This window comes from Macaca nemestrina, chromosome 12, assembly GCF_043159975.1.
Source record: "Macaca nemestrina isolate mMacNem1 chromosome 12, mMacNem.hap1, whole genome shotgun sequence".
Lineage (NCBI taxonomy): Eukaryota > Metazoa > Chordata > Mammalia > Primates > Cercopithecidae > Macaca > Macaca nemestrina.
In genome coordinates, this window is record NC_092136.1 from 27314730 (window position 1) to 27335928 (window position 21199).

Consider the following 21199-nt stretch of genomic DNA (forward strand, 5'->3'; position numbering starts at 1 on the left):
CCTGAAAGTGTCCTCAATTTTAACAACTTCTGAAATATGACCTTTTAATAAGTCACTCCACCACCCTAACTCCATCTGCACCACCTGAAAAAAAAAACAAGGAACAAATTATGGAATAATCTTCTTGACAGTTTCATATATTTCTAATGAATGGATGTTTCTGAGTCCTCATTGTTTGCCATCTCCACAGACAGGATTCAGTTAATGAAATGGCTAATTAGATTTCTGTAATCCTGTTGTCACTGTGTTTGAGGTGACATTTTGTCGGCATTTCTCTTGTGGCTTCTTCAATGTGATGGGAAATATTCTTGCTTAGCCAACTTGGCTTTTGCTCTTTTGTTAGAAAGGCAGTTCCCTCTATTGGTGTAATGAAATCATTGCCTTCCTAAATATAGCTCTGCCACTCAGCATTTAAATAGAAAAGAATAGGAAAATAATAATCAGATTAGACAAACAGGTCCATGTTCAAAATCCATTTCCAAAATCAAATAATAGAATTGGATTGAGTTCAGAGTGGAAGAATGACTTAGGTATTATTACATACAATAGTACATATTCTTTGACCAGCAGAATGTGGAAGGATTTAAAGTCTTATATTCTCATATTCTTTTTATGCTTCACGAGAGTGAAATTCTTAAAAAAAAAAAAAAAGGGAGGGATCTTATTTCAGGTAGCATTCATAAACACAACCAACTATATTATATCAAAAAAGTGAAAGAACAGGACCAAAGTCACCATTCAGTTATGTATAATTTATATTATTATAGGAATATATCAATTTTTAATGCCATGTATATATAAGCTATGTATATATGAATCATTTATGTAATTTACATATATAAGCAATATATGAAAATCATTTTTATAATTTATATATATAAATTATTTAAAACATTAAGATGGTAAGTAGTATTACAATTTAGGATTTGATAATTGTTATGTATATGAACATTTTATGTATTTGGATTTTAATAAATATAATTTTATTGCTATAAGTTCTAATTTCTATTTTAAGTCACTTTTCTAGCAGAATGACACAAATTTGGTATTATATCGAAAGTGATTTCCACATTTTCCATCAGATTATGTCTGAGTTTTTAATTCTTTTTAACTTTACTTGGGAGTGGAGGTCAGATGTGTTTATCAAGCCAAAGACCCAGTCAAGCTTTCAACAAGGTGACTTTAACTCATCTGACCCTCAGTCCTAAATTCACACAGGCCGTACTCTAAATGTTCCTTGAGGCTCAGAAATGTTCTCTGCTGTTTCTGTGCTATTCAGAAGCATAGGAGATATCTACTCTCTTTCGACTGGGCATAGAAAATGTCTTTTAATCTAAGCAACTTACCTAACAAGATATATGATATAGTGATTTTTCCCATCCCAGATGTCTCAATTCATCTGTACAACATTATCCTAAATTGGATATAAAACTTCCCTCTCATCTTGAATCCTATAAACTTTATATGGGGTTATGCCAGCTCTCCAGTGCTCTACCTCTTTTCTACACTACAATCACCTTTGTTTATATACTCATCACTTCCATTTAGACCATATTACCATCTATGCCTATTCTCCACAAAATACTTGTTTTCAAATTAAAAGGCAGAAATTAGGAATAATAAAGGCTCAATAGTCCTCATGATAAATTCTTCAAAGTTATTTATGTCTGCTGTAATGCTTTTGGTTCTTCAAGGGCCTTTGCTTTTGGGCCAAAAGAAAAAAAAAAAGTATTTTGCTCTCATATTCTGCTATAGCATATACATTCCCTGATGTAGTACATGAAGGATGACAAAAGCTATGAGAATAAAAAGAAAAAGAAAATTAGAGAAAGGAGGAAAGAGTGGAAAAGATCAGTTCAAAAGTTCCGGCAAGCATACAAAAAGATTGATTGTTCTGTGCCCGTAGAAAACGTGTAACGATTTTGTGTTTTCACCTTGGGTAGACTAAACTTTCTTCTCTGGAATATCCTTGCTCCTATGTTATTTGGTAGGTAAACTACAAGAGTTATTGTCCTACAAAAGTTGGAGGAAGGAAGGGAAAAATAACCATTTTGTATCATGCATATTCCTTTTTTTCTTATCCAATTATACCCTAATACAGGTTGTTGTTGTGAAGAGATAATGTAACAAAAATCCATAAAAAATGGTCATTAACTAGGAGAGATTATCCTGGGTGGGCATTACTTACTCAGTTGGAACCCCCTAGAAGAAGGCTATAAATTCCCTGGGGAGAGAGAAAGAAACTCACCTATGACAATAACTTGGTCCATACTCAGGAAATTCCAGCCCACGCATGATGCTTCCTTTCTGACCACCTACTATATATGACATTGGATTTGCATATATGTCTACACATATTCTGCTTCTCTGTTTGAGCCTGACTAATACAACCCATTCAATAGATCAGTGACCACTCTGTTAAACAGACACATTTCCTTCCAGTGGAACTGAGTGAATCTCTTGTTTCTGAAAAAGTCAGCCAGTCAACAGTGAACACAATAGCTCTAAGAAGTGTGCCTCTGAATACCAACCAGGCAACAACAGTCTCATCCTAGTGACTGCAATTCTACAAATGATGTCATCTACTGAAACTTCTAGAAGGAGTATCTACCAATCCCTGAACTCCATTTTTCCCTGAATCTCTATATAAAATCAGTAGTCTGCTCTGTTCTGCTCACAGAGACTATGACTGACCAGCACAGCTCTCTCTTATTATAGTGAACAATAAAATCAGCTTTGTCTTTTTATTTTAGATATCTAGTAGCCTCACCATCCTTAAAATACTGCTATGCACATTACATAAAAATATTATTCAGATTCCAACCAGTTCTTGCTATCTGCATTAGCTAGTCCAGGCTAGCTCCATGTTGCCTGAATTATATCCTTTTGGAAGTTTATTATTTACCCAAAATTATTCTCTGTATTATCAACCTTACGGAATTTTTATCTGTATTTATTTAAGACTGTTTAAAATAAATATATTTTTTTAAAAAGTCAAACATGCATTTAATTAGGTTGAATTCTTATAAAATATTTGGTCAATATTATTTCCTTATATAGCCACTCTCTTAAATATATTCTTGAAAAGATGACTTAGAAAATTGTAGAACCAAGCAAAAGAGGAAGTGATTCATATAAAGGGGCTTAGCAACATGCCTCAAACAAAATAATTACCCCCAAAATTGTTGTTATTATTATGCATGATTAGGATATTTTAATGGAGAAAACTGTATTTTGACAGATGAAATTAATTGAGGATTTTCCTCTTTAATTTGACAAGAAGAAAGTGAGAAAGAAAAGAAATAAGCATTTAAAAAAATGAATGGCTATATTTTTTAAGAGGTTCATTAAAATGGTTTTGAAGTCCAAATGTAATGTTCAAAACTGAGAATAAGGGAAAAGTGTCAATTTACTTCAGAGAAGGGTGAATATAATGTGGGAAACACTTGAGAAATCACTTCAAAATTCTAGTACACAATTTTATAATCACTTTTCAAACTATAATCACATTCACGCAGACTAAAATTTGAAGAAAGTAAAGTACTTCAGTTAAGATTCATTAACAGTCTATTCAAGTTCAATAGTCAACAATCACTTTTACTTTGATGCATCTAGTCCTTGATTTACTTCTAATGTTTCTGAATATGCTGAAATAGGCCAGTAAATAACATAGAAAAAAAAGCTAATTTCAATATCTGCTGGAAGTAGAAAAGCAAAAAATGTTCAATTAATTGATTATTAAATGTTTTAAATTCCCTGAAATCATTATAGTCTATAGTTTACATAATATGTATGAATAATAAAGCTGGCTTACCATTTGACATTTTTTAAACCATTGACACCATTTTGTTCCTTTTCAAAATACTCCCTTTACATTGAGAAAATACTATTTCCAAATCAATAACATGTTCTTTAAACTTCTGTTGGTGTACAATTTAGGATAAGGAAATAAAGAACTTTATCTCAAAAAATATTAATGAGTCTTTTGTACATCTTATTTCAGATAAATCTGCATTACTTACAAGGAGTTTTCTGATTTCTCTTAGGATACTTTTTAATAACATGATTATCATTTTTCTCAGTGACAGATTCATCTGTCAAGCAGTATCCCCAGTGAGGGTGTGTACATTGAGCACTTTAAAAATAGGCCAGCAGCAAAAGCACATGTGATACCTTTTTTTGCAAACTGGGTCACATTTAATTAACTTTTTTTTCCTCCCATGATATTATGAATTATAAAGAGCTTTATAAAAGCAAATAATTGGTATTGTTCTTTTTGCGACTTTTTTTTTTTTTAAGACAGAATCTCACTCTGTTGCCCAGGCTGGAGTGCAGTGGTGCAGTGGTGCTATCTTGGATCACTTCAACCTCCGTCTCCCGGTTCAAGCAGTTCCTCTGCCTCACCCCCCGAGTAGCTGTGATTACAGGTGCACACAATATGCCCAGTTAATTTTTGTATTTTTAGTAGAGACAGGGTTTCACCATACTGGCCAGGCTGGTCTTGAACTCCTGACCTCGTGATCCACCTGCCTTGGCCTCCCAAAGTGCTGACATTACAGGTATGAGCCACTGTGCCAGGCTGGTCTTGAACTCCTGACCTCATGATCCCCCTGCCTTGACCTCCCAAAGTGCTGGCATTACAGGTATGAGCCACTGTGCCCAGCTGAGACTTCTTAATATAATTAGTATCTTATTTGGTCCTATGCTCAGGAAATGAGTAGAAAAATGTGCCCATATGTAAATATTTCAAGTTATTCATACTATGTTTGCTTTAAATGTGGAGCAATTTCAGATGTTGCCACTTTTATAATTCAGACACTTATGATAGCCATTAAAATTCTTAACCCGATTTTTCATTGATCCAGACACAGATAAAGATTGAAAATATGTGAGTGGAATAAAGAATGATATAATAAAAGGGAAAGGAGCCACTGCATGTGGGATAAAATAATGTTGAATTCATTCTAATCATCAATTTGTTGTGTACTCCACTCCAATTCCTCTGTATAAGTGTTGAATTTGGTTTAATAGAATGAGCAAAAGTTTTGGAGCAATACAGAGATGAATTTGAATATAGTTTGGTCAGGTACTGGACAAAGTAATTTTCCCCTAAAGACCTAAATTTTCTCATCTACAAAATAAATGTAATAATAGCTATCTTATCCATTTGCTGTTAGCATTGCATAAGATAAGCATAAAAATTCCTGGAAAAAGATCAGTGAAATAAAGTAGAGTAGGGTCCAGAAACAGACCCACATAGTCAACTGATCTGTGATGAAGGAGCAAATGTAATACACTAGAGGAGGGACAGTCCTCAACCAATGGCACTACAACAATTGGACATCTACAGATACAGAACTTACACCCTTTATAAAACCATCTCGATATGGATAATACATCAAGATGTAAAGCACAAAACTATAAAACTACTAGAAGATAACAAGGGAAAATATAGATGACTATAAGTATGATGATGAATTTTTGGGGGACAACACCCTGATTCATGAAATAAATAATTGCTAAGCTTGACTCCATTAAAATTAAAAATCTCTGCTCTGCAAAAGACACTGTCAAGAGAATAAGATAAGCAACTGACTTGGAAAAGATATTTGCAAAAGACGTATCTGATGAAGAACTGTTACCCAAAATATACAAAGAATTCTTACAACCCAACAATAAGAAAATAAATGGTTAAAATATCTGAATGAAAACCTCACCAAAAAAGATATACACATGAAAAAATAAGCATATGGAAAGATGTCCCAGATGATACATCATTAGATAATTGCAAATTAAAACAACATTGATACCCAGTACACCTATTATCATGGCCAAAATTCCAAATACTGATGCTACGGTTTAAATGTGCCCCCTTCAAAATTCAGGTGTTGCCAATATGATAGTATTAAGAGGTGGGGCCTTTAAGAGGTAATTAGGCCATGACGGCTTCTTTCTTGTAAATGAGATTAAGAAACTTTTAAAAGAGACTTTATGAAGCACACAGTTAGCTTGCCCATCTGCCTATCACAATATGAGGAAACAGCTTCTTCTTCTTCCCAGGATGTAGCAAAAAAGCCATCCTTTCTGAGAGAAGCTCTCACTAGACAAATGAACCTGCCAGCACCTTGAGTTTGGACTTTCTAGCTCCAAGACTATGGAGACAATAATTTTCTGTTCTTTATACATTACCCTGTCTCAGGTATTTTGTTTCAGCAGCACAAAATGAATGAAGACTACTAATAACACCAAATGATGGTAAGGATGTGGAGCAACGGAAATCTCTTTCATTGTTAGAAGCAATGTAAAATGGTACAGCCACTTTGAAAGACAGTTTGGCAGTTTATTCCAAAAGTAAACGTACTTTAGCATACTATTCAGCAACTGTGTTCCCTGGTATTTACCGAAAAGGACTTGAAAAACAAAGGCTTTTGTGTCCACACAAAAACCTGCACACGAATGTTAATAGCAGATTTAATCATGGTTGCCAAAACTTGGAAGCAACCAAGATGCCCTCCAGTAGGTGAAAGGATAAATAAACTGAGTTACATCCAGGCACTGGAGTCTATTCAGTGATAAAAAGAAATGAGGATTCAAGTCATAAAAACACATGGATGAAATGTAAACATACTCTCCCAGGTGAAAGAAGCCAATTTGAAAAGGCTACATACTGTATGATTCCAACCACGTAATATTTTTAGAAAGGGCAAAACTATGAAGATGGTAAAAAGATCAGTAGTTGCCAGTAGCTAGAAGAAAGGGAGGGAAGGAAGAATTAGAGGAATACAGAGGATTATTAGGGCAGTGAGACGATTCTGTATGATTCACAGGTGGATACCTGTTTTTATGCAACTGTCAGAATCCATTTAATGTAAAGCACCAAGAGGGACCCTTAATATGAACAATGGACTTTGAGTGATAATGATGTCTCAATGTAGGTCCATCAGTTGTAATGAATATACCAGTCTAGTGCAGGATGTTGATAACGAAGGAGGAGGCTATGTATGTGTGGGGCCAGAGGATATACGGGAACCCTGAATTTTCTGTTAAATTTTTCAGTGATCTTAAAACCGCTCTTTAAAAAAGTCTATTTTTTATAATCCTGGATAGTAAAATAAAAATGTTAAATTTTTTAAAAAATCTTTTTATTTTAATTTGCTATATTAGAGGCCCAGTTATTGGTAGAAAAGTATAAATTTTGATTTTTTCTGAGAAAGACCAAAAATATTGTTCTTCTTTCCAAGTTAAGGAATGCTTTGTGCTTTTTTTTCTCAAAAAGAGTTTCTGAAATTTCTGTTGATTATTATTTTACTCTGGTTTTGATGAGCAACTGGCCTCTTGTTGATGTGTTTTTAAGTATTATTTTGACAAAAAATGAGGGAAGTGTAATCAGTCTTCATAACGAGGAACGATGTGGGTGAGAAGCAAAAAAGTGGAGAGAACAGAAAAAAAGATCTCTGAGAAAGATTTGGGGCTGAGTTAGAATGATAAAGTTTTCTGTATAAAGCACTAACTGCAAGAAGCAGTAAAATCAAAGCCCTCTCCAGCCATCTATTCAGTTGGTAAACCAGGGGAAGCTGACTGTGCCCAGAGCTCTCACACAATTTTAAGTCTCTGGGAGTGGACTTGATGCCTGGCTCATGCCACATATCCTTAACCCGTAACTATCTGCCAACCTTTGAGAGACTACAATATCCCTTAGTATCCTCATGGCAAGTGTAACGTTAAAAGCATCCATGAACAGGGTCTGGTGTGGTGGCTCACACCTGTAATCCCAGCACTTTGGGAGGCCGAGGCGGGCAGATCACTTGAGGTCAGGAGTTCGAGACCAACCTGGCCAACATGGTGAAACCCTTTCTCTACTAAGAATATAAAAATTAGTCAGATATGCTCCCTTGAACCCAGGAGGTGGAGGATGCAATGCCACTGGACTTCAGTCTGAAGGTATCCATGAACAATAAGTGACAGGCCCCATGCCTGTGGATGGGAACTTACCTGAGAATGTGGCATGAAAAGAAATCATAAGTGAAGAAATAGCACAGGACATAGATGAGAGTTCACCCAACATAACCAGCTTTGTATTGAGCAGAGCCTAACTCCAAAAACTAGTGATGCAAACACGGGTAAGAAACTGTACTCTGGAAAAGCAGCACTGGCGTGAATTAGAATTCCAGCTGGAAAACTTATTAATTGATATCTTTATTCATTCATTCAAAAAAGCATTTTTGATGTTCCAGACACTGGATTATACGATGTTGAGTTAATATTAATAATCTTCCCAATTCACACTTTCATTATGTATAAGTAGATATTGATAATGTCTACTTGAATATATTTTAAAGATCTGAGATAGTATGTTGTCAATATCTGAAAAATCTACAGCACTATGAACAAAATGGTTATTAAATAATACCCAAAATAATGTAGTGAGCCACGTTAGGAGGGAGAGTTTATTCATCTAAAAAAATGCTCTGTGTTAGTCTACAGGCTAGAAATTGCAAGATTCTTTGGAAGTATCATAATCAGAATTCACATTTAATCTTTTATCCCCTACCTCTTACAATATACATACAAACCACATTTTTTCCTGTCTCAGAAACTGATACTCCTTTATGCAGTTACCTGGAATTGAAGAACCTTACTACATTTTGAAACGCAGGGTTTAGCAAAACTTCTTTTAATTTCATGTGAGAGTAAGATGCAGTCAGATGTTTGTTTTATTTATACTGAAGACTAACACATTCCATATTACAAATGCCAGAGTGGAAAACTGAAGTCCCCATTCTAGGCTATTGGGAAACCCCAAAAAAAAGTGAAATTAAAGAGTAAGATTTGCCTGCTACTAAACTGCAGAACATTTCTTGTACTGGGGATGAATGATTCAATTCCATTCCAATGCAGAATGATGTGAGAATGAAACTGATAGGAGAGCAAATGGAAACAGCTGTGTTTTACTGCAACACAGACAGTCGGCACATTTTGCTGCTGATTTATAATGAAAATGGAAATTGTAAGTGACAGGCTGAGGGTAGTTTATAAAGCAAACATTTGGAAGCCTTAGAGGTGCTACTGCTTTATGAAAGGCAACCATCTGACCGACCTTTTCCATTCTGTGTGGTTGCTGAATTCCCTTACTGAGATAAAAGTACATTTTTACCTCAAAAAAAAAAAAAAAAAAAAGTGCTCTGGGACTAGAGTACAGCAAAGTCTCATAGAACCCAGCAAAGTCTCATAGAACCCAGAGTGCATGTGATGGCTGTCTACATTTTTATCTAAAACCAGTTATTAATCAGAACCTCCCTGGTTTAGAGGCCTTTGGCGCTGCGCCCTCGGACAACAGGGTTTTTATGGTCTACATCACAAGAAGTCTAAAAATAGGCAGTGCAAGCCTGGTGCCATGGCTCAAAAATCTGGACAGTGATCCAAGATCTTTCTGTCTTTTTCTTCCTCCTGTCTGGATTTCATATTTTCTCTTTTGCTGCTGCACCTCCAAGCATGGTGTCCCAGTCACGATATCTAGATGAAGATGACTGGGAAGAAAGGGTTGAATTTGAGTTGAATCAGCAGTCAAATGGGGCCCAAATGACTATCAGTAAAGGTAACAATATTTTCTGCATTTCAGAGGTAGTTTCCATAATATATGCAAGTAACTTTGCTGCATAAATATGTTTATTTTCTGACAACACACCTATATTTCAGCCTTGGAACAAAGTATTTTCTATTTGCCATGGCCCTCTTATTCCTAAGGACAGAGGCAATTCGGTTCAAAGGTTGGTCAAATACAACCTTGCACTGTAATTGCCAACCATTTTCTCTAACTAATTTCTCTAATTCATTCTTGCAGCTGAATTTGGATGCATTCTTCCAGATTTCCTTTATATTACTTTATATGATTTGTCTTATAGAGACCTGTTTATTGTTTCCCACCATTTCAAAACACATAAGAAGCTTTTCTGACACAAATACGCACGTGTGTGTGCACGCACACACACACACACACACACCCCTGCACACAGACACTCTCTAGATCTGGGTGATATTACCTATTTAAATACTAACACAATTTAATTCATCTTATGACACAGTAAGAAAGATGATGTTCTAACATACCATTTATTTTTTCTTTTGGACTTGTGAAAAATATCTATTACTTTGGCCTTAGGTTAATTTAAGCCCAGACCATTGCCAGTGTTTACAATGGGTTTTCCTTTAATGTGTGAAAGCCAATTGGCAAAATAATGTAGTGAGCCAAGTTGGGAGGGAGAGTTTATTCATCTAAAAAAAATGCTCTGTGTCAGGCTACAGGCTAGACATTGCAAGAAGCTAAGAATGAGTATGTCAAATTCTCAAGAAGGAAGCTGACAGAAACAGGAATAATTGCAACATAGGGTAACAATAGGCTACCTCAACATTATGAACAAGATCTGATGGAAAAACAGAAGATGTATTGAAAAGATATATTAGGCTGGGCGCGGTGGCTCACGCCTGTAATCCCAGCACTTTGGGAGGCCGAGGCGGGTGGATCACAAGGTCAGGAGATCGAGATCATCCTGGCTAACATGGTGAAACCCTGACTCTACTAAAAAAAAAAAAATAGAAAAATTAGCCAGGCGTGGTGGCGGGCGCCTGTAGTCCCAGCTACTCGGGAGGCTGAATCAGGAGAATGGCATGAACCCAGGAGGCAGAGCTTGCAGTGAGCAGAGATCCGGCCACTGCACTCCAGCCTGGGCCACAGAACCAGACTGCGTGTCTCAAAAAAAAAAAAAAAAAGAAAGAAAGAAGAAAAGAAAAGATACATTAAGTATGCCTGGGAGAAAAAAAAGATACTTTATAACAGAGTTATATGGGCTAAGGCCCAGGGAGACAGGAAGTGTTTGGATATTTTTTACCCAGGAAAAAATAAGTAAATCAAACTAACAATAAAACAAACAATGATAATAATATAAAAGATTGGGAATAAATGACAAAAACAATGGGGAAATATATTGAAATTTCTTTTTAATTATTTTCCTGTTGCTGAGGATGAAAAATGGGGGGATCGCATAACCCAACTTTTGAAATTTTGAATGCCATCTTTCAAAGCAATGTGGAAGGCAGCCTCACCCAGAGATGGCTAGCTCTAGGGAATTTCCTTTTACAAAAACTTTTCGCAAGAGGCCTTCCTATTGTGTTGGAAAAGTTACTGACGTTTGGTTTCAAATGCACCCGGTTTACAATCGTTCTTTGACAACCCCGTAGCTCAGTAACATAGGCAAATTTCATAAACTCTGTATTAGTTATCTATTGCTGCATGACAAATACAGAAAAAAAAAATACACAGAAACAACAACAAAAAATTTAATGGATAAAAATACTTATTACCTTTTCTGTCTGTCATAAATTTGAGAGTGGCATAACAAGGAGGTTTTCACTCACGTCCCTCATAAGGCTTCATATAAAATGCAGTCAAGATGGCAGGAGGTCTCAGTCTCTGTTGGCCAGAAGTCTCCATCCTTTGCCATATGTTTCTATTCGTAAGGTTGCTTGAGCGTCCTCATGATATGGCTGTTGGCCTCCCCAAAGTGAGTGATCCTAAAGAGAACAAGGAAGTAGCCACAATTTCTGTTATAACCTGGTCTTGGAAGTGGCATGACATCTCTTCCACCATATTCTGTTTATTACAAGAGAGTAACTAAGTCCACCTCAAATTAAAGGGAAGGAAAATTAAATTTCAACTGTGGAAGGAAGGAGTATCACTAAATTTGCGGGCATACTTTAAAACCACCACACTCTCTAAGCTTGTTATGTCCTTGTTTGTAAAATGGAAATGGAAATATGCACGTAAAAGAGATGATGTAATTATTCTTCAGTCTGAGAGTCAGCTGTAAAAAAAAAAAAAAGAAAAGAAAACCTCAACTCTTCCCTCCCCTACCCAACCTTTCTTCCCCATCTTACTCCTTTTCTTCCTTCCTCATATTCTCCTTGTTATGGTTGTCACTACTGTCATAATCATCATCATTATTGCATTGTGGCCTTTTTCCAAAGACATATTATGTGACTTAGTAAATTTGGAAATGGAAGGTGGGAGAACTTTCTCAGATTCATGCTGACCATAGATGATTTACTGAATACTTTTATGGTCAAAGCAGTCTTTCAAGTGCCATAAATAAATATCTATTCATATCATCCTCACAATATATGACTAGGCAACCTCACTCTTTTTGTTTAAGATAAAGTAACATAATGGAACTATTTCATGACTGGCTTCAAATGATCCTCTGTGAAATGATGAAAGCAGAGTTTAAACTGAGACCATCCAATGTCAAAGCCATGGTCTTGTCCATGATGCTATGCTGCCACAGGTTCCTCAATCTATATGCATTTTGGAAAATTGTAGAAACCAAATGGGAGAAACATGATATAGAAAAACATAACTTCAGAACATTTTATGAACTTTTTTTAAAATTTATAAACAAGAAGAGATGATAGAGCTAAAATAAACAAACAAATAATTTAAATGGGAAAACCACAGTTATCAGGGCTTGCACATAGTCTTTATCGATTTGAAGATACATTGTTCTGCAAAGGAAGCTTTTATAAAACTTTTATTCTCATGTAATTTTAACATAGCCCCTTGTCGCTAGAAATCTAATTCTATAAAAGTGGTTACTGAAAGAAAATAATATTCAAACTTTAGTTTTCAACCTACTGTCTACAATAGCTGCTGTACACATGAAACAAAAAAAATTGGCCATTTATATTACTTTATCTCTGACTCTTTAGAATGGAATTATTTCATCAATACCTTTTTGCTAAGGAATATAGACATCCCTACATTTTGGAATTTTTATTGCAAGTATGTACAGTTTTACTTGTAAAGTGAATTTTTACCTCCACAATATTTGAGTAAATTATGAGGATTCAAAGCAAAAGGGTGAAACTGTCAACGAGAGGAGAAAGATTTCAAATAACTTTATTATGTCTCACAAATCTAGGGAGATAGTGTTATATCATAAATTTAATATTATTTTTAGGGAGGTAGAGGAACTAATTTTCAGTGAAAGGACTGTTCCTAACTAGTTGTGAGAGTTTGGAAGACTCATTTAAACTTGATGGACCACCACCAGCTCCACTTTAGAGCAAATGAACTGTAACTTTCCGATAGCATTATTCACTGTAAAAAGACTTTCTGTGGATTATTGGATTTACAACATGAATAATTAGTGATTTTAGCAAATAAGGTGTACTAATAAGTAAAAAGGACAGTATCAGCACTGTACATCATTTAGCAGGTTGTATCTTGTAGCTGTGCAATGTGTGTGTGTGTGTGTGTTTCAGCTTTGTTAGGTTCTCCAGGTAATTTTGTAGATCCAATCTGATTTAGCTTTTGTTAAAGTTTCCTCTTCAACAAACGGAAGACTGTTTATTCAAAATACTCACTCAGGATAGCACTAAGATTTCTAAAGCCTTTACATTAAAATAATGCAGGTAGTATAGGACTGATAAAACTGGGGCCGGTGAAACCCCTTCTCTACAAAAATTAGCCGGGCGTGATGGCGGATGCCTGTAGTCCCAGCTACTCGGGAGGCTGAGGCAGGAGAATGGCGTGAACCCGGGAAGTGGAGCTTGCAGTGAAACTAGATCGCTCCGCTACACTCCAGCCCTGGTGACAGACAGAGACTCTGTCTCAAAAAAATAAAAACAAATAAAAATAATAAAAGACTGATAAAACATGGCCAAAAAACACCTAATTGATTAGAAAGTTATGCGGTCTTTTCACATGTGACATAAGGACACACCTATCTTTTCACAGTTTTTTTTTGTTTGTCTATTTTTTTGCATAAATGTTAAGAAATTAACACCCCCATTGTATTTCTTATTGAACTAGTCTACTAATATTACACCCATAGTGAATAGATTAGGTTGTTGAGAGCAACTGTAGCAAACCAGTATCTATTTCTTTCTCATTTTAAATTTACTGATTCAGTCAACTGCACTGTATGATTTAGAAAGGAAAAATACCTTATGATAGATCTGAGAATGCTTAACAACCATCACTGCAATTCTGAAAATGCTTTTACTGTCTGTTTCATTCCAGCTTCTGCCAAAAATACCTATGGATCATGTTTAATACACTGTGGTATGTGCTTAAACCTTGACACAATGGGGAAAACACTGCAACTTAATATTGAATGAGGTAGTATTGGATTCTTTGTGTCTATTGCAATATACTTTTCTACCAATGCATGTCTCGTAAGTTTTATTTCATTTCATTGGCATTTAACAAAAACGAGTTTTGATTTCTTACCCCTTTCAGGTACACCTGCATTTTTATCTCTCTGTTCTTCTTGCAGGTGTTGCAAAATATTCACTCAAAAGAATTGAGACTTTCTTAGGAAGCAATGGGAAATTTTAAAAAGGGTAATAACAGCTGAGATTAGATGTATCCTCAAACACAACAAAACACAATTGTTTGTTTTATTAACAAGCCCTACTTCTCAACATATTTAGGTGTTACATTTTCTATAGAAAAAGAAAGTTTGGAGTTTAAAAGTTTCACTGTTTTATGCAAATTATGGTATTAAGAAGGCGATATTTTTGATGTAGGGTTATTTCCTTGACCTCTTCACAGGACTCGTGACAGGAGTGCCCTGTTTACTCAGCCCACTCTGCTCAACCCCTCGGGGGAGGGAGCACACCAGTGAGGGAGGGAGAGGGAGCGATCAAGTGCAAGAAACGGCAGGTAGCCTGGCAGGAGCAAACTCACGTTGACTCAGATCTGCAGGGCTCCACCCCATGCAGGAGGGACCATGCATGAACTGGCCAGCTACTTCAGCACTGGCAGGAGCAAACTCCATGCAGGACCCGCCCGCGGCATCCAGTTGTGGTGCCTGTGACCTCAAGGCCCAACAGGGCATGTTATAATACTCTATTAGCTCCACCATCCACAGATAGGAGTGTGTTATCAGCTTAGTGGGCCCCTTGCCTCATCACAGGGGGTGGTTGACCTCTCCCAGCAGGCAAAGGGCCAATGTGACAGCCTTTTAGGATACCTGCACTTGGTGCCTCCTGAATTCTTGTCCAGTGCCCAAGAGGAATGAGGTCACATGGATGAATTGAAGGATAGCGAATGTGGAGAGTTTTACTGCTTGAGGCTGGAAGTTTTACTGCTTGAGGCTGTTTTACTGGAAGAGGCTGTCAGTGGAGAGGGGAGCTGGAAAGAGGACAGGAAGTGCAGGTCGCTCTCCCTGGAAGTCAAGCTGCCTCTCTCTCTCTCTCTCCTGAAGTCAAGTTGTTTCATCCAGCTGCTGTCTATGAAGTCAAATTCGCCCCTTCTCGACATCCGGCCCTTCTTCCCAACCTTCAGCAGCTCCTCCTCTCTGCCAGCTATGTCTGGGGTCTTTAGAGGTTCAGGTTAGGGGCGTGGTAGGCCAAAGGTAGTTTTGGAAAAGGCAACATTGGATTGGCAAGAAGACATTATTTAGAAAGAACCTATCAGGAGAGGGCAGGCACACGGGGATAGAAGTTCTCAGTTTCGGCCGCGGGTTTCAGGCTTTTTGGCTTGAAGGTAGGGCTTCACCAGGAACCTGCTTCTGTCTGCCTAGAGTCTCTCTACCTCCTGTCTCTATTGTTATTATGATACACATATGATAGTTACTACTAATTTAGATTATCATTAGATCTACCTGAATGTCCTCGTAGAATATCTCCTTGTTCATTCATGTGTTTGTTTACTTACCAGCTCTTAAGTGGATACTATATGCTAGGCACTACACAGGATCCTGGATATAGATAATAAGCAATAAAGAAAAATATTATTCTTATTCTCCTTGGTCTTACTCTCTTATAATTTAAACAAATACTATCTAATAATTGCAGAAATATATATGTACAGGTTGTAAAAATTCTGTGAAGGAAAAGTAATCAGTTTCATAGGAGTATTTAATGATGGAGCCTGAACATGGCATCACAAAGTTTACCAAAGGAAAATAAAGAATAGCAAAGAAAGAAATGGATGTTAGACAGAGGAATAGGAGGAATACATTCTATGTACAAACATCCTGTAGACTTGTATTTTCAAAAGCCCTCTGGAAGGGTCTAGGCAGGTTTGAGAGAAAGAGATAACTAACATGGTGTTTAAGACTTAAGGAAAAGACTACCTAAGATGCAATTTAAGAAGATAGTAGGAAGCAAATCATGTAGGAATTCATAGACCATAGTAAGGATCTTGTGCTTATCCTATAAGGAAGGAAGAATATTGAGAAGTTTTAAACAGAGAGTCTGTACTGATTTATACGTGTATGTGTTTGTATGAGTCCATAATATTTGCCTTTTGCAAAGGACATTTCTGTTTCAGGAGCAAGAATGTATTTTTTCCTTATAACTTCATGAATAATGATTATTTCTGTTTCTGTTTACATTTTGAAACCAGTATAATTGCTTTTATATTGGAAAAATTATTGAAAGTGAGATATCATACTAAGTTTTAAAAATATGAAAATATAATGATATGAATCTATGTATAATAACCTTCAAAAAAAAAAAGCACCAGGTTCAGATAATTTCATAGGTAAATTTTACCAAACATTTAAAAAATATAATACCAATTTTCTACAATATTTTCTAGAGCATAGAAGCAGAGGAAATCCTTTCTAAATCATTAAAGTTAGCATTTCCCTAATACCAAAAAAAAAGGCAAAACATTAAAAGAAATGAAAAGTATAGACCAATATCTCTCATGAAGATAGAGGGAAACATCTTCAAAATATTCATACATTGAATCCAACAAGGTTTAAAAATCATTATACTGTGTGACCGGGTGGGATTTATTCTAGATATGCAAGTCTTCTTCATTATTTAAAAAATAATGTAATCTATCACACCAACAGACTCAAGAAGAAAAATCATTTATATGTATATGCAGAAGAAAACATTTAACAAGGTTCAACACATGTTTATGACAAAAATGCTCAGTAAAATAGGAATAAGGGGGAACTTCCTCAAATTTATAAAAAAAACTACAAAAAGGCCCATGCTACCATAATACTTAATGGTGAGAAAATAGATGAAATTCGCCCAAGATTGGGAGCAAGGTGGAATTGATCCTTCTCACCACTCCTAGTCAACATTGTACTAGAAATCCTAGTTAAAACAATCAAATAAGGAAAGGAAAGGAAAGAAAAGGTGTACATACAGAAAAGAAGAAATAAAACTGTCTTGTTTTGTCTATATAAAATATTCAAAGGAATATATATTTTCATATATGTTTATATATGAATAATGTGTTTATATATGTGAATATACATTTATATATATTCAAAGAATATATATTCATATGTTTATATGTTTATATATGTTCATATGTGTTTATATGTTTATATATGAATAAACATGTTGTATATGTATGTGTATATACACATAAATACACATATGTGTATATACACATACACACACACAGCCATGTGTCACATAATGACATTTAGGTCAACGATGGCCTGCCTATATGACAGTGGTCCCATAAGTTTATAATGAAGCTGCCCTAAATAGATGTTCCATTTTTTTATCTTTTATGCCATGTTTTCATTGTACCTTCTCTATGTTTAGTCATGTTTAGGTACACAAACACTTACCAGTGTATTATAATCGCCTACATTATTCAACATAGTAACAAGCTGTACAGGTTTGTAGCCTAGAAGGCCATAATAAGGCAGGAAATCAAGGAAAAATAAAATTAAAAAGAAAGAGAAATAAATTTTCCTGTATTAGGCTGACTTGTCCCAGAGGCAGCAACAGGCACAGCCCAGGCCCAGGAAAAGTCTTGATAATATTATCTAATGTGCTCTGGAGACTTCCCCAGCACTCCCTCAACATAGGGAGAAGAAAAACAAATTTTCCTTTGTTTTATGGAATGAGTTTATAGATTCTCGTTCTCTGTAACTAGTGGCTTCAAATATTATGTTTTATCTAAGAAAGATAACGAAGGTCATGAGAAGCCTGAGTGGGGACCTGAACTACAGCTGCCTGGGCACCATAGTGAAAGTTGTAGGATAAACCCGTGCCCAAATCTAGATAACGAACATCTGGGTTGCTTGGCAACAGTCATGTGCAATCCTGCCTTTGTCCGGCCTCTGCATCCCTGCTTTCATGTCACTGTAAGCTTGCTTCAAGCTAGCCCACCCACTTTTGTGAAGTGTGCATAAAAGTCAGATGCTGTCTTTATTCTGGGCCCAGTTTTATGGACATTTAAGTCAGCTGGGCCTAAGTGCACTCAATAAAGATTCTCTTGCTTCAACCCGAGGTATCTCTCATCCTCCTGAATCCTGCTACATTTCTATATAGCCTAGGTGTGTAGTATATACTATGATGTTCACATAACAAACAAAATCACCTAACAACATGTTTCTCCGAATGTATCTACATCTTTAGATAACTCTTGAGTATATGACTATATATATGTATACACACAGACATATGTACTCCTAAAATTAATAAGCAATAATTGCAAGATTGCAAGATATATGGTTTAATATACAAAAGTCAATTACTTTCCTCTATGACAGCAACGGACAATTGAAATTTGAAATTAAAGGAAAAATACATTCTGTTTACCTTAACACTCTCAAAAACGAAATACTTAAAAATATAACAAAATATGTATAAGATCTATATGAGAAAAACTATAACTCTGATGAAAGGAATCAAATAACTAATTCAATTAAGAGATAGTTCATATTTATGGATAGGAAGACAATATTCTTAAAATAACAGTTTTTCTCAACTTGATCTATACATTCATATTGCTTAAATAAAAAAATGTGGCAAATTACTTTGTAGGTATCAACAAATGGATTTTAAAATTTATGTGAAAAAGCAGAAGATCCAGGATAGTCAACACAATATTGAAAAATCAGAACAAGGTCACAAGACTGATACTATTCAATTTCAAGAGTTACGTAAAGCTACAGTAAAAATTCCAGTGTGATATCGGTGTAACAATGGGCAAATAAATCAATAGAACAAAATAGCCTAGAAGTAGCCCACACAAATATAATCAATTGATCTTTGAAAAAGGAGCAAAAGCAGTACAATACAGCAAAGATGTTCTTCTCAACAAATGGTGCTGGAACAAATGAACGTTCACAGGCAAAGGAAGTGAATCTATACCTGACCTTACACATTTTACAAAAATTTACTCAAGATAGAACACAGATCTAAGTGCCAAACACAAAAAGATAAAACTTCTAGAAGATAACATAGGAGAAAATCGGACTGAACTTTGGTTGGACAGTGAGTGTTTAGATATATCAAGAATGTAAGCCCTGGAAAACAAATTGCTAAGTTGAACTTCATTATAATTAGAGATGTGTTGTCTGTGAGAGTCACAATTAAGAGAGGACTAGCAAGCGACATAAAATTTTTGCAAAACACATGTCTGATAAAGGACTGGTATTCAGAATATAAAAAAGTACTCTTAAAATTCAATGGTAAGAAAACAACCCAATTAAAAGTGAGCCAAACAGCTAACGCAGGAAGCTGAAGTGGGAGGATCGCTTGAGCCTGGGCGTTCGAAGCTGCAGTAAACTGTGATCAAGCCACTGCACTCTGTCCTGGGCAATTGAGCGAGACTATCAAAAAAAAAAAAAAGAAAAGAAAAAGAAAAAGCGAGGAGACTGAAGACCTTAAGAGACACTTTACTAATGAAAAAATGAAAATACTGATGGCAAATAAGTATATGCAAATATGTTTAATATCATACATTATTGGGGGAAGCAGCCCCCAATGTTTCAGCGTAGGTTCTTTCTATTTCCCTAAGTGTTGTCCGGTCTGAGAAATAAAGAGAAAGAGTACAAATAGATAAATTTTATAGCTGGGCCTCTGGGGGTGTCATCACATATTGGTAGGACCATGATAGCGACCCTGAGCTACAAAACCAGCAAGTTTTTATTAGGGATTTTAAAAGGAGAGAGGGTGTATGAACAGGGAGTAAGTCACAAAGATCACATGCTTCAAAGGGCAATAAAGATCACAAGGCAAGGCAAATTTAGAATTACTGTTGAGGGTCTACGTCCCACTGTGCACACATTGTCTTGATAAACATCTTAACAGGAAACAGGGTTCGAGAGCAGAGAACCGGTCTGACTAGAATTTAGCAGGCTGAATTTCCCAATCCTAGTAGGCCTGAGGGTACTTCAGGAAACCAGGGTGTATTTCAGTCTTTATCTAACCGCATAAGACAGACACGCTCAGAGTGGCCGTGTATAGTCCTACCCCCAGGAATGAATTCCTTTGCTAGGGTTTCAATTATTATTGTTCCTTTCTGGGAAAAGAATTCAGCGATATTTCTCCTACTCACACATCCGTTTATCCTCCCTGCAAGAAGAAAAATATGGCTCTAGTCTGCCTGACCCCACAGGCAGTCAGACCTTATGGTTATCTTCCCTTGTTCTCTGAAAATTGCTGTTATTCTGTTCTTTTTCAGGGTGCACTGATTTCATATTGTTCAAATACATGTTTTAACATCCATTTGTACAATAGTGGTCCTGAGGTGATGTACATTTTCAGCTTATGAATATAACGTGATTAAGAGATTAAAGTAAAGACAGGCATAAGAAATTATAAGAGTATTGACTGGGGAAGTGATAAATGTCCATGAAATCTTTACAATTTATGATCAGAGATTGGAGTAAAGTCTGGCATAAGAAATTATATAAGTATTGACTGGGGAAGTGATAAATGTCCATGAAATTTTCACAATTTATGATCAGAGATTGGAGTAAAGACAGGCATAAGAAATTATAAAAGTATTAATTTTGGGAACAGATAAATGTCCATGAAATCTTCACAATTTATGTTCTGCCTCGGCTCTAGCTGGTCCCTCCATTCAGGGTCCCTGACTTCCCGCAACAATATATCATTAAAAATTTTCAAATAAGAACAGCAATGAGAGATCATTACACCCTTGTTATAATTGCTGAAATTCAACACTGACAATACTTATTTATTGCTGGTAGAAATGCTGAATGGCTCAGTCACATTGGAAGACAGTTTGTCAATTTCTTACAAAACCGAACATATTTTTTCTAAGTAAATGATCCAATAATAACATTGCTTGATATTTACCCAGAGGAAATGAAAACTTACATCTACACAAAATCCTGTGCACGAAAGTTAATAGCAGTTATATTCATAATTGCCCAAAAATGGAATCAACTGAGATATTCTT

The 21199-nt window shown here is 35.8% G+C and overlaps 1 long non-coding RNA gene across 2 annotated transcripts in view; it reads left to right on the forward strand.

Moving 5' to 3' along the window:
• The window catches only part of LOC105471584 (uncharacterized), a 30797-nt gene extending 16645 nt beyond the window's left edge, over positions 1-14152 (forward strand). For both annotated transcript variants that reach the window (XR_981234.2, XR_011610664.1), the window contains one exon: positions 14075-14152. This is a non-coding gene — a long non-coding RNA (uncharacterized lncRNA). The remainder of the gene's footprint in view (positions 1-14074) is intronic.
• The last annotated feature ends 7047 nt before the right edge of the window (positions 14153-21199 follow it).